The sequence below is a fragment of the Mustela nivalis genome (assembly GCF_964662115.1).
Source record: "Mustela nivalis genome assembly, chromosome: 2".
Taxonomy (NCBI): Eukaryota; Metazoa; Chordata; class Mammalia; order Carnivora; family Mustelidae; genus Mustela; species Mustela nivalis.
In genome coordinates this window covers 23,684,546-23,699,877 of record NC_139021.1, presented here as the reverse complement: position 1 = coordinate 23,699,877, position 15,332 = coordinate 23,684,546, and the positions used below count along the sequence as shown (strand labels likewise).

Below are 15,332 nucleotides of genomic sequence, written 5' to 3'. Positions count from 1 at the left end.
GCTCCCTTCAGGGTCTTTGAATAAGACCTTTACTGAATTACATAAGTATTGACTTTTATGAGGGGAAAATGTTCCTATCTACTGGCATTTGGAATTTCCCAATTTCTACATAACTAAGAAAGAATTTGGGAAAACAATGAGGAGAATTTGGAATGTCCCAATGAGTTCCTTTGCTCTATTGGTAACTAAAGATAATTCAGCTACTGCTTGGATTTTTTCAGTGGGAGGAGGTCAATACCTTAAAGGCAATTCATCCAATAAGGTGAATTTCTAGATTTTAGAAACTATACCTATGGAACAAATAGTATATATACTTTTATGATTCCAAAGCCTCAATTTTACTCTGTTCTTCTCACCTGAACTTCAGAACTGTATATCCAGACATCCAACTGATCCCTCTATATGCTTAGATTGTTTAGGCGCAACAAAAATTCAGCATATTTCAAAGTAAATCCATTTTCTTTCTCCATACCTGCTTGTTCTAGTGCTTCCTAACTCAGGAAACATTTTTCCTATCTTCATGAATGGTACCTTTATCCACAGTTTCTCAAGACAAAAAGTGCTGGGGTTACCGCTCATTTTTCTAAAATGCCAAATCTTATTGATTCTACCAGCTGAAAAGCCTTTGACTCTGTCTGCTCTTCCTTTTTACTAATACCACCATAAATAATAAATCATTGCTGGTTTTCTCAACCATCTGTTAATTGATTTCCTTTCAGGCTTTTGAAAATCTGTTGAGCACATAAATTTAAACCAAATAGATTGAAGCCTGAAGTCAGAGGTCACTGTGACTAGGCCAGGACTCATTCATGATTATATGATCAACTTCTAGGACATCATGAGAAATCACTAACTGGGATACTATGTAAAACCAACAAATCCTGAGAAATGGTAAACTGAGTAGATCTTCTGGAAGTACAACAGAGACACTTGGTAGAGAGAGACCCCAAAAACTTTGGGTAACTCAGGGAAGGAGTGGGAGGCCTTAAATATTTATATATACTGGGGCACCTGGGTGACTCAGTCAGTTAAGCATCTGCTTTCAGCTCAGGTCATGATCTTAGGGTCCTAGGATCGAGCCCCATGCCGGGCTCTCTGCTCAGCGGGGAATCTGCCTCTCCCACTCTCTCTGATCCTCTTCCCTGCTTGTGTACTCACTCACTCTCTCTCTCTCTGTCTCAAATAAATAAAATCTTAAATGTGGACTCTGAGAAACAAACAGGGTTTTGGAGGGGAGGGGTGTGGGGGTTGGGTGAGACTGGTGGTGGGTATTATGGAGGACACGTATTGCATGAAGCACTGGGTGTGGTGCATAAACAATGAATTTTGGAACACTGAAATAAAATAAAATTTTAAAAATAATGTATTTGATAAAATAAAAAATACATATATATAAATTAAAGTATATGTATTACTGAATTTTTTTTAATAAAGGTAATAAAGACTTGAATATGTAAATAATAATAATAACAATAGTAGTAACATTAAATGTTCTATAAGTCATTATTATATTCCTAGTTACTGAACCAGGGAAAATCATTTAAATTTAAATTTAAATAATTTTCATTATGCTTGGATAACTATCCCATATTTACCACAACAGCCTACCTTTAGGCTGCTCATGATATAATAAAAAATAAACTACCACGTTTTTATTTATTTATTTATTTATTTTATTTTTAAAGATTTTATTTATTTATTTGACACACAGAAATCACAAATAGGCAGAGAGGCAGGCTCCCAGCTGAGCAGAAAGCCCGATGCAGGGCTTGATCCCAGGACCCTGAGACCATGACCAGAGCCGAAGGCAGAGGCTTTAACCCACTGAGTCACCCAGGCACCCCCAAAACTACTATGTTTTTAATACTCATAGTAGAAACTTCTGTTCTTTACGGCCAAACCAATCCTTAACAAATATACCTACGTTGGTGCCCTTGTTTTTCCCCTGTGTGAAGTTATTTTCTTCTTATCTAAAGCATTTAATCTCACTTAATATAAACTAACTATTCTCAATTTTCCAATGCCCTACTATTATTTAGTCTACCTTAATTTAAATGTCATATCACACCCATCATATCTTATTATGTTTTCAAAATGTTTAAATATTAATTTCTGAAGCTGAGATATGAGACAAAGTAAAATAACCAGGAAAATATATGAAAAATAAAAAAATAGAGGAATATACAGTACAAGTCCTGAGGAATTTTCCAGTACAATAAATTAAATAATATGCCAATCTACTTTGTGTAGGGTTACTTAATGAGAGAAATAAACAGTCAGTATGTACTTGAAATTTTCCTATCTTGTATTCACCCAATATCAGCTGAAACCAATCTAGCCACCAATTATTTTGAAGTTAGTATTTACTAAATATATATTTAAGCCTATCCATATGGGAAACTATTCCATTTGATTTGCAAAGAACAAAACATGCACAATCTAGGACAAAGTTCTATCAAATACAATTCTGTTTGAGTTCCATTTCTCTCTCCCAAGGAAGAATATTCTTTCATTCATCTCTTTTTAATGGGATTAATCAACTACTGCTACAGGGTTTCGCAGCTGCATTTTTAAAAAGTCTATTAATTTTAACTGAAATCAAAATAAGTCAATCCATCTTCACCAGAGCCATTATCCTAATACCAGAGTAAGTCTTTATCCCTAAGAGTACAATGGAAGAAAGGACTTCGCAAATATGAAAATTAATTATGCCCAAAGGCCACTGCGCTGCACAACTCTAGAGGGCACCATTCATAGGGAATAGCCCTGGTAGGGTTCCAAACACACCACTCTTTCCTGTCATATCTTTCCTGTAACTCTGCTAGGGAGAATTCCACAATTGACTTTTCTGCCTCACCACAGGTGGATGTCTTCAGTGGCAGAGGTCATGTCTTTATCTTAGTATCATCATTGTTATGGTACACTGGTTGGCACAAACTACAGAAACAAAGATGAAAGATAATTCTCTGAACTGAACCAAACTTCTTTCTATATCTCAAAATATCACCAGAAAGCTAGTTTGCAGATCCTAGCTAGCGTCAATATCTTTTATCTGATAAAGTTGATCAGGACCTAACCTACCACGTGAGTATATAAATACATGGAGTTTGGATAAAGGAAGGGAAGAGTTGCCAAACTTGCATTGTGGAGCTGGGAATCCATGGATTCAGGTGGTCTGAGCTGAACCTCCTTCAGATCCTTAATCACACAGAGTCAGTCAGCATTCCAGTTAACCTTCCCTAAAATAGTTAATTCTTACCTCAAATTTGCACACCAAGTCATCATATAGTTTTAAGTTTTCTGTTCTAATCCTCTCATTTTTTCAGTTTTAGTTGCAATTTATCAGCTGCCCACATAAGAAAGTCCCTCCACTCCTACACTACTAAAACTCAAGCACCGTTTCAAATTGGTAGCACCTGTGTGACAGCTCAGGGTGAAAAATACTACCATATGATCTGTACAGGAATTTTAGGGAAAGAAATCATCAGTCTTGTTTCTGACTTGATTTCTGAAAGAGCACTGAGGTTAAAAATAGGGAATATTGTTTATTAAAATATTCACCTTTCCTATTGTAGATAATGTCATAGCTTGTTGTTTATTTTATTTATTATTTGAGAGAGAGTGAGAGAGAGACCATGTAAGTGGGGAGCAGGAGCAGAAGGAGAGGGAGAGAGAGAATCCCAAGTGGGTTCCATACCCAGCACAGTGCCCAACAAGGAGCTTGATCCCACAATCCCGAGATCACGACCTAAGCTGAAACCAAGAGTCGACTCTCAACCAACTGAGCCACTCAGGTACCCCCGATAATGTCACAGTTTTACATCTTTCTGCTCTCCCCACAACTGAGAAAACGCTGCCCATCCATTGCTTCACTATAGGAAGCAACCAAAACAAATACTTTAGAGAGTGTTTTCTCCTAGAATTGGGATGAAAAGGGGGACTCATTGTGAATTCATACCTAAGCAATACAAAGTTTCAAAGTTCAAAGTTCTATGAAATTATGGAGCCACAACTGGAAAAGACTGATAGCCACACTTTGACTGCTCTGGAGAGCAAGGGTATATGAGAGTTTCTTATCATTAGGAACCATCAGATGAGTAGTTCACTTTAAACTTAGAATCCCAACAGAGTGGGTAGGTTGCCGGTCACCCACATGGTTAAAGAAGAATCATATACAACAAACCAGAAGAGATACAGGTAAATGTTCTCAGTTAAGAAATCTTTAAGAAATCCCCTGAAAAGCTCTATGAAAATGCCACTTTTGAATAGCCATCAACCCTAGAAAACCCAAATGCTGGATCATAACAGTCAAGAACATTCTACCTTACCTCTCTTTGCCTTTAATCTTAAACTCAGAGGAACCAAAAGACAGCCTAGGATGGAATGGGGAAATAGGTAAGAGACACCCAGAGGGAGAAATAGAAAAGTCATCCATAACCCTCTATCCTAGCATCCTACCTAATACAAAGCAGAGCATGGGGAGGGTTAAGTATTAAGTTTAAGAATAGTTCACGATACTGAGTTTTATATGGTCTGGACATTTACTGGAATAAGATTACATGTTTGTCCAGCATTTACTGAAATTTTATGATTGGAAAATCACCAAAAAAAGTAACTGAACATCCTTTAAATTTCACCCAAGATACTGAAAAGTATTTGCTCCCCCTGAGAAAGCCTGAATAGGTCTTGAAAAAAATAATTTTTTTTTCGTGTTTCCTGTCAAATTGTATTCTTTCAGCCTAATGACTTCAGTAATAGTGATGTTTAAGACATAGAGATATCCAAGAATGAGGTCCTCCTGAGGAACTAGAAGTGGACCCATATAACTGAAACCTTTATAGAATTGTCAAGGTTCAAAATTAAAGTTTACCTTTTATTGGGCTCTGATATGTCTGGAAATATCTAGAAATCAGACTAGCCTCACAAAGGATCCATATCTGTTCATAGAATGCACTATTATTTCCCTACCTACCATATGCCAATTGATCCTCTACACAGAATCCAATTTTTGCCCATATCCATCCCTCCTGAACATACCCCTATATTCACAGACAGCTGAACACTCCCCCAAATTCCAGGTAAGCCCAAGCTAATGAGGGAAATCTAATTTCCTTGCCTATTATGGTTTAAGTTACCTAATTTGCTATGGGTTGTAAGGAATGGCCTTTTAGAGGAAAGAATGCTGAGGAATATTTTCAGAATCTTGATATTGTTGTCCGCGAATACAGAAAACTGATTATCTTCACTCTCTGCTAGTGGTGACCCATGTAAAATATGAGGTATTAACTCGGCTCAGATAACCTTTTGGCTTACCTTAAGTCTAGGGGTGACCATTTCTCTTCATGTAGTTGACATATTTTATATGACTGTTGCCAGATCAATTATTCCCAATCTAAGAATGAGAAGACATGAAAGATCATGAAGAATGATCTCTCCCACGAGTATGAAAAAAGTTGCTCCTTTCAAGTGGTCCAGAAGCAGGCCATAGGAGATTGGCAGGGAGCCCTGTAAAATTTGTATTGACTACGAAACAACTACCATGGTTCAAAAAATGTACACTGAAGTCAGCCAGCCAAATATTCTCTTTCCATTTAGGAAAACTATTTGGGAAAAACTCTGCAAGCTGGGAAAGAATTATTTCAAGTTATGGGTGTCATCTGGTCATTGGCTATTCTCTAACACTGGTGGACATAATTTTTGAATGGACTTTGACAAAGGTGATATCTGTGGCTGCAGATTGGTGGTCCAGAAAGCCAAACCAAGGCCTTCGGCAATGTTCCCAAGACTCTTTCAGCTGCCAAGTATAGGAGTGTAGAAAACTAATATATTCATTCATTCTAAGTTAGGGATATGTTAGACAAGTGAGCTTAAAAGAGAATGAGGATATCCCACCACTGGGTGGCTCAGTCAGTTAAGCGACTAACTCTTGATTTCAGCTCAGGTCACGATCTCAGGGTCGTGAGACGGATCCCGGAATCGGGCTCTGTGCTCTGCATGGAGTCTGCAAGAGTCTCTCTCTCTCCTTTTCCCTCTGCCCCTTCTGCAGCGCTTGCATTCTCTCTCCCTCTGTCAATAAATAAAATCTTGAAAGGAAGAAAGAAAGAGAGAGAGAGGTGACAAAGTTGAGTCTTGTAAACAATAGTGAGCATGAACAATGACTCATGGGTTTAGATTAAAACAGTTTAGACTGGTCCAAAGAAGGAACAGGGACAGAACTTAAGGAGAAGAACAGGTCTTCATGAGAAAGGAAAACTGGGAATAACTGAATGGAAGAACTAAATGAATGTGCTTTGATTCTTACATTTTTTTGTAAATTTAATATTAGAATGTGGGAAATTAGGGCACCTAGATGGCTCAGGTCATGATCCCAGAGCCCTAGGATTGAACCAAATGCCAGGCTTCCTACTCAGGGGGACGTCTGCTTCTCCCTCTCCCTCTGCACCTCCCCTCACCATGCACATGCTCTCTATCTCAAATAAATAAATAACATCTTTTTTTTTTTTTAATGAAGGAAATTTTCATTTATTGTATACTGATTCCTATATGCTTACATTACAGAAAATCATCTTAATACAATTTAATGGGTTCATTTTTACTTTATGTACCATAAACTCTGATAAGTGATGGCTTCAGGTTCACACGAAGAAGAACAGAACATTGAGAAAGCACAGCTGGATATACACACAGAATGGAAGGAAATTCTGACTAGTTATCGATCACCTTGGGCACTCCCTCACGAAGATAATGATGGCCACCATTATTCACATTTTTAGGAAAAAAGGTCACAATTCTTCATGCATCTTCTAGGTCTGAATTCACACTCACAGGTGAGCAATGGCACAGATTTTACCCAAGTGCAGTGAACATATACATGTATCCAGCTGAAAACCTAAAAATCCCTAGTTAGGGGATACATATTTCCAGACTAATTTATTTGGCTCCTGTTTACTTCTATTGTGAAGCCACTATTTCATTTTATTTTAGATATTTTCCTTTAAAATTCAATGATGCTAGCAAAATCATTACTGAAGATGGATTTATTTTGTAACCAAAAAAATAATTTTCTTGATCGAAGAGACTGAGTATAATCCAACCTGTCTCTTCAGTATCTTACACTTAGTGGGTGCATGGTAAATGCGTACTGAACGTTTGCTAAATAAATAAACACATAAATGTTTATTTGATTTAGAGTTATTATACCTTTCAGTACTCTCACCTTTGTTAAGGTAAATTATTTTTCTCAACAGAATAATAGAAAACTTTTTTGTGCTAATAGCTCCTTAGCTTTAGCATACATAAGAGAACCTGAATTAACTAGGGTATATTTTCAGTATTTGCTACTTCTATATCAGAAAATCATGCTTGGGGCGCCTGGGTGGCTCAGTGGGTTAAAGCCTCTGTCTTAGGCTCAGGTCATGATCCCAGTGTTTTAGGATCGAGCCCCGCATCAGGCTCTCTGCTCAGCAGGGAGCCTGCTTCCCCTGCCCTCTCTGCCTACTTGTGATCTCTCTCTGTCAGATAAATAAATACAGTCTTCAAAAAAAAAAAAATCATACTTGTAGTTGACAACCTTCTTGCTTCCAGTAAAATAATGCAAATATTAAATATGCAAACTACATCAAGAAAATCTCAAATGATACAAACTGAGAGTAGTGAGCTCTCAAATATATTTTCCCTGCATATTGAGATTAATACCTGCCACTTTATTAATTTACAGAAATGTTTCTAGATGAGAAAATAGGTGTGAAGCGTTTGAGAAAGGTGATATACAACCACAAAGTGTCATTATAATATTCAAGCTGGTATTTTGATTTTTGTGTCTCTAGAAATTCTGTTTCTTCTGTAACAGATCCTTGAATAATTTCCCAAGGATTGCTACACACTCATTCTCACGTATCAGATCTAATGGCCCATATGCTCCTTAGGAAACATTAGCACTTTCCTACAGAAATACTCGCTAACACATGATGCAAACTTCTGTAGCATTAGTTTGCAGGTGGAAAATATGTTATAAAGACATATGAGCCTGTTTTTAAAACATTTTTAACTGATTTTTTAATTTTAATCATTTTTAAGTTATTTTATTCTTTATGTGGGAGGACAAAACACTCTTGTACACTTCAGAGGCAAAAGAGCACAAAAATTTAATTGAACTCCCCCTCAGAATTTAAAAGGAATTTGAAAAACATAATTCTCACACACAGGTGATAATCCCAGTTTTCCCATAAAAATCAGTTCTCAGAATAATAGACTGATTTGTAACTGTCCCTCCATCTCCTGGAAAACTAGGGCCACTGGAGGAAGGATATTTGGTTCAGGGACACTGACACAAGTAAATATAATGTTAACAATAACAATTGAAAAAGATGATGCAAGAGTTTTCTCTGGGATTTTTCTTAGGGTTTTGCATGTGTTGCCCCACTTATTCTCAAGGCAATTCTATGGTGTGATGATACTACTGTCCCCATTTTATAGCCCAGGAACTAAACCTGAGAAAGGCTATAGCATGTCCAAATTCACTTGAGTAGTAGCTAGAAGAGCTGCCACTTGAAACCACCCTGGTAGACCAAAGCCTGGGCTCTGTCACTCTGCAGTATTGATTGTGGCTTTTTTTTTTTTTTTTTAATGTCAATGCAGAATTCTTCAACTTACAGAATAAGAGGATGCTGTTCGGTAAATTACATTCTTGTCACATTAAAAAATTTCTGCAATGGACATTTCACTCCTGGAAAGAAAGTACTATAAGTAACAGAACTCATGTCACAGTTTTAATCCACAATCTGCCAGCAGATTAGAACTTTCCTGTGAGTTGTGCAGTTATCAGGACTCACAACCCAGATCCAAGAGGTTAAGTCTGTGTTTGGGGTTCAATACCAATATTCCTATGAATTAGAACCTCCATTTACACTCCCTGCTAGTCCTGTCTTTTCTGGCTGAGAACTGTCTATGTAGAAGTCAAAGCCAAAGAGCTAAGAAGTGACTTACAGAGGAAGCAATAGTTGGGAGGTGTTGGAGAGTTTTACTCTGGCTGAATTAGTCCATGAAAAATAGGTGTTTCATTCAGGAAGCAAGGATACATATATAATAATTATAATCATGCATCTATCAATATTTATGGGGAATTTAAATTTACCAGGTATCAGGCACTACGTTCGGTATTGAGCAGATAAAGTCCCTGCTTCCATGGTATTAACTACTCCATTTGCCTAATACATATCCAATTCTTATTTTATACATCTAATTACCTAACAGCAATAGACAATAAACTAGCAAATACCATGTCAAACGGTAATAAGTACAAAAAGGTGGATGTATGCTAACATAGGTACCCTTTATGTCAGAGAGCTGAAAAGATCGTATGAGCTCACTGACAGGTGGAATGTGCGAAACAAGGCAGAGATCATGGGGAAGAGAGGAGAAAGTGAAATGGGATGGAGCCAGAGAGGGAGACGAACCATAAGAGACTCTTAATCTCGGGAAACAAACTGAGGGTTGCTGGAGTAGAGCAGGCTAGGAGGGATAGGGTGGCTGGAGGATAGACCCTGGGGAGGGTATGGGCTGTGGTGAGTGCTGTGGATTGTGTAAGACTGATGAATCCCAGACCTGTAGGCCTGAAACAATGAATATATTATATGTTAACTTGAAAAAAGATAAAGAAGAAGAGGAAGAAGAAGAAGGAAGGAAGGAAGGAAGGAAGGAAGGAAGGAAGGAAGGAAGGAAAAAAAAAGAAAGAAGAAAGGAAGAAAGGAAGAAAGGAAGAAAGGAAGAAAGAAAGAAAGAAAGAAAGAAAGAAAGAAAGAAAGAAAGAAAGTCAGTCAGTCCTCTCAGATAAAGTAACACTTTAACAGGCACCTGAAAGAAGACAGGGCAGGAGCCAGGCTGATACAAGGAAAAGAATGTCCCAATGGAAGAAGTAGCAAGTGCCAGGGTCCAGAAGCTAGGAGCAGGCTTGGTCCACTCATAAAACCTGTAGAAGGTTGACGGGGCTGGAACAGAGCTAGGTGGGCTTGAAGGAAGTGGTGGTAGAGAGGTAGCAATAGGACACTATGACAGTGGGGACAGTGTGAGGAGGAGGAGGTCAGATTTTATAGGGCCATAAGGGTCACAGTCAGGTCTCTGAATTTTTCACCAGTGTGAAACAGGAAGCCATTAAATTTTGAGTGGGGGGCAGAGATGATCTGACTTCTGCATGAAAAGGATCACCGTGGAAGCTAAGTCACAACAATCTGTAGAGCAGCCAAGAGTAGAAACAGAGGAGTTAGGAAGCAACTTCATTGATGCTATCAGGAAATGGGGGGACTCACTTGAGGGAGCAGCGGTGGAAGGTGAGAAGCCCTCAGATGGTGGAAACATCTGAAGACAAGAATGACAAGGTACAATGACAGCTTGGATTTGAGCTGTGACAGAAAGAAAGGAATCAAAGGTGACTGAGGTTTTTCACATGAGTAACTGAAAAGTGGATTTGCCACACTCTGAGATGGGACAGATTAGGAGAAGAGGAGGTAGAAGATAAAGAGAAATTCAAAGTTCAATTTTGAATTTGTTAACTTGGAGGGTTTATTAGATATCCAAGTAGCAGTGAATATACAAGTTCAAAAAGCAGGTGAGCAGCCCATCCTAGAGACATGAAATTTGGAGCCATTGGCTTTAGACCACTAAGACCCTTAGGTATGAACAAGATCACTTACAGAGTGAATTTAGAATAGTGACAGTCCAAGGACTGAGCCCTGAGGAACCCAGGAAGATCATAAGGCTGAGAAGGAGAGTCTAGCGAGGTCCAGAGGAACCTAGGAAATGGAAGCCATGTGAAAAAAGTGTCTGAAGAAAAAGAGAAAGTGATAAACTGTGTCCAGTACATCTGATAGATCCTTTTACATAAGGAATGAGAAACGCCCATTGAATATAACATTACATAGACACTTGGTGATCAGTGTTGGGCAGCTTTCACTCACAGGTGGGGAAGAATTTGAACTGAATTGAATTCAGGACAGATTTGAAGGAGATAGACTGGCAGCAGCAAGTATACTTACAGCATGGTGACTGTATTTTCCTAACAAAAATCCAGGATATAAGGTTTCATATATCATCTGTTGGGAGTCAGGACATTTAAACTTAAAACTGTTCCGGCAAATTCAAGACCTATATAGTCAGGTTACAATGCAAGTGCATTTACATTTGACTTTCCTTTTATAGAGCAAACCCAGTGTAACTTTATCTTCACAAATCCTCAGTTCCTAAAGACAGCTTGTCACAGCAGGCATCCTATGGTGGATTGATAAATGTCTATCAAAAGCTTTAGTCATTGTATGATTTAGTAGGATGTTTCCTGAAGCATAAGGCCAAATACTATTTCTAAATTTAAAATACCCTACATATGATGTTTATGCAAGTGTGCATACTACCACATTTTCTGCCCATGAATAATGCATGTCCTATGCAGTTCGAATCCAAAATAAGAAAAAAATGTTAAACATCTAATAGTCTACATTAAATGCATGAATAAAACTTCTGTTCTTGATACTAAAAGCCTTGAAGTGAAAGGAGGTACTGGATTAATTCTACACAAATAATAATAATAATAAATAAGGACAAATAATTTTTCCATCTCACTCTTACTGTATTTCTCCTACCATTCATTTTCATAACTATTCAAATAAGTGACTCTTGCTTTAAAACCATAAGACAAAGTGTTTATTTTCTGAGCACTGGATAATGATTTGGTCATTCTAGACCAATGTTAGATGGCACAGGCAGTGGAAAGTATACACAGTTGGAATCAAGACATGTAAATATGGCTAGTACACCTATCACTAATGCTTCTTTACTGCAAACATGTCAGTCAAACTCAGTTCAGTCTAGATCAGATGAGATTGGGTGTGTCCAGGGCAGTATGGCTGTAGACAGTCTAGATCATGCAAAAATGATGTTATTAGAAATTTATATTCAACCTCCGTTCCCCGGCTACCCAGGAAGGCCGTGCGGGTGGTGAGAGCTGCTTTCGCTTTCCCTTCCCTGTGCACCCTCCGCTTCTCTTGCGGCGCTAGGCCCCCCGCCCCGGCCATGGCCATGCTCAGGGTCCAGCCTGAAGCCCAAGCCAAGGTGGACGTGTTCCGTGAAGACCTGTGTACCAAGACAGAGAACCTGCTGGGGAGCTACTTCCCCAAGAAGATTTCTGAGTTGGATGCATTTTTAAAGGAGCCGTCTCTCAATGAAGCCAATCTGAGTAATTTGAAGGCCCCGTTGGACATCCCAGTGCCTGATCCAGTTAAGGAGAAGGAGAAAGAGGAACGGAAGAAACAGCAGGAGAAGGAAGACAAAGATGAAAAGAAGAAAGGGGAAGATGAAGACAAAGGTCCTCCCTGTGGCCCAGTGAACTGCAATGAGAAGATCGTGGTTCTCCTTCAGCGTCTAAAGCCTGAGATCAAGGATGTCATTGAGCAGCTCAACCTGGTCACCACCTGGTTGCAGCTGCAGATACCTCGGATTGAGGATGGGAACAATTTTGGAGTGGCTGTCCAGGAGAAGGTGTTTGAGCTGATGACCTCCCTTCACACCAAGCTGGAAGGCTTCCACACTCAAATCTCCAAGTATTTCTCAGAGAGGGGTGATGCGGTGACCAAAGCAGCCAAGCAGCCCCATGTGGGTGATTATCGGCAGCTGGTGCACTAGCTCGATGAGGCAGAGTACTGCGATATCCGCCTGATGGTCATGGAGATCCGCAACGCTTATGCTGTGTTGTATGACATCATCTTGAAGAACTTCGAGAAGCTTAAGAAGCCCAGGGGAGAAACAAAAGGAATGATCTATTGAGAGCCTCCCCTCATTCTGTAATGGGTCTGGCAGAGACCTTCCTATCTTTTACAGAGGACTCCAGACTTCCCCCAACTTCAGCATGTTGAGGTTTGTCTCCCTCTTGCCTCCCAGGCACAATAAATAGTCATACCATTGTCCTTTAAAAAAAAAAAAAAGAAATTTATATTCAAAAGGAAAATGCAATTTTGACTATCAAACTGTAGGATTACTTGTGATGATTATTTTATTTTATAGATTTTATTTATTTATTTGGCACAGAGAGAGAGAGAGCAAGAGCAGGCAAAATGGCAAGCAGAGGGAGAGGGAGGAGCAGGCTTCCTGATGAGCCAGGAGCCGAATGTAGGGCTCGAACCAAGGGTCTTGAGATAATGACCTGAGCTGAAGGCAGACACTTAACCGACTGAGCTACCTAGGTTCCTCTTGTGGTGATTATTTTAATGGACTAACTTGTCAGCCGGAGCCCAATATTAAATAGTCCTTGTGCCCACTGCCCCTAGAATGAGCTCTGGATTCAGCTGCCCAGCCCCTAGGGATTGTTGTAACCTTGTGATATACAAACTAATAACACTGTAGCTACCACTATTTGTGTGTTAGAGATAGATTTAAGTGAGATAATATACTTTGTAATCAGTCTCCTGCTGTGTCTTCAGACACTTCACTTCCAGTTATTTCCTGTCCTTTGTCTCCAATTTTTCTCTCTTCTGTTCAAAGTAATGTCACCTTAATCTGTTCCTTGTCCACACATCCTCCTCCATCTTTTGTTTCCATCTCCCTTTCAGAGCTGTTTTTAGAAGTTCTCTACACATTCCTATTCTCCGCCCTTTCACCTTTCCCTTCGTTTTCCTTACCATTCTTTACTCTTAATCTTACTTACTTCGGTACTGTTCAACAAGTACCTACGAGTCCAATGTCATCAACAGAAATTTATGAATAATAACCCAACGCTCACTTTTTCTCCTACATTCCTACTTCACAAGTTTTTGAGTTATGCGACAGGAAACAGTATGCATCCTGTTGCTCAAACCATAAACCTTGGAAAATAAACTCAACATCCCCCTTCCTCAACACACTACTATTAATATATCACCAAGTGCTATTGATTCTACCTCTTTGAACTTTTATTCACTTCTCTCTAATGTCATAGTTATGTTGGAGTTACATATGAGTATACTGAGTTTCATCCATAACTATGACATTTATATTGAGTTACATCCTCAAACATTTATTGTCTGGATTCTCCCCAAATCCTCCTAACTGGGCTCCTTGCAAGCATTCTTGCCCCAGATCAACATATTACCTGTTGTGAAGCTTGAGTAATATTTCTAAACACAATCTGATCATGTCCTCCTCTTAGTGGCTCCCTATTTCCTACTTCCCTATTTCCTTAGAATACAATCTAAATTTCTTGAGATGAAAAAAGCCAATTTTGATCTAGATGGTACTAATATCGCCACTCTCAATCCTTGCCATGTCCCTCCTATAAGCTATACACTATGTGTCTGAACAATTATTTTCCCCTCTTTTTCTGGGGGGAGGGCATGTACCATATTCTCCCATCCCTAGACTTTCACATTTGATTATCTTCCCATGCAACATTACCTTAAATTTGGAACAAGTTTTACATCATGAAATCTTCCTATAGTCAGTATATAAGAATATGTACCGCTTTCTACATTTTGATGGTACTGACCAGACCTGCTAAGATCCACGGTAATGTATCTGTTGGGTTTAAGTTGGATACCTTAGAATGTTCACAGTGCTTGATGCTTAGTAACCAATTAATTAAAAAGTCTGGGAAAGAACTGTATAAATTGTTAAGCATTACATAATTGAAAGTAATAATATTATGCTACTAAAATTCTTATAAAAGATGGGCATAGGCAACTTAAATTTCATTAAGCCTATTGTCACATTATTGAATTTATTATTTACATTTATGTTTGAGGAGGAGCAATTATTTGCAAACAAGTATAACTCAGCTTCTCTTCTGGTTTTGTCTGTTGAAATTACAATTATACTGCCACTATATGTAATACCGATTTACAAGATACACAGAATCACACTACTTTTTTTAAGAATAATCTGAAAACATAGGCTTATTTTGTTTTTTATAATGAGTAATGTAGTAGAGGGCTTCTGTTAGGTTTAATATGTCATTTTTAAAAATTCAATAGTAATTCATATAAACAAAGGAAGAAATCACAATTTTCAGAAACCCTAAGGCAAATTCTTTTAAAAAGGGAATTATCTGTGGACAAATAATCAACTTCAGTTTCAGTTTGGTAGGGAAAAAATTTCCCTAGTTTGCTTTCCCAAAGAAATTCCTATTCTATATTACCCCCCCAAATCATTAGTGATTTGGTTCATGATAAAGAATAAGTACAAATATAATTAGTTACTACATATATTTAAAATGTAAGACTAAGTACATCATTTAATTAATTGCTGCAACCTACTTAAAGCTCTCATAGAAGCCTTTAAAATGTTATAGTTCTTCATAAAATCCCTTCTTCTTAGGG

General features: G+C 38.4%; 1 long non-coding RNA gene and 1 pseudogene across 2 annotated transcripts in view; one reads left to right on the top strand and one right to left on the bottom strand.

Annotated features, from left to right (window-relative positions):
- LOC309859210 overlaps positions 1–15,332 on the bottom strand; it is a 148,797-nt gene that overhangs the window by 89,300 nt on the left and 44,165 nt on the right. The gene's annotated exons all lie outside the window — the stretch shown is intronic.
- Positions 11,953–12,972, top strand: LOC309859209 (proteasome activator complex subunit 1 pseudogene; annotated as a pseudogene). Its single transcript has one exon. The product of its transcript is annotated as a proteasome activator complex subunit 1 pseudogene (transcript).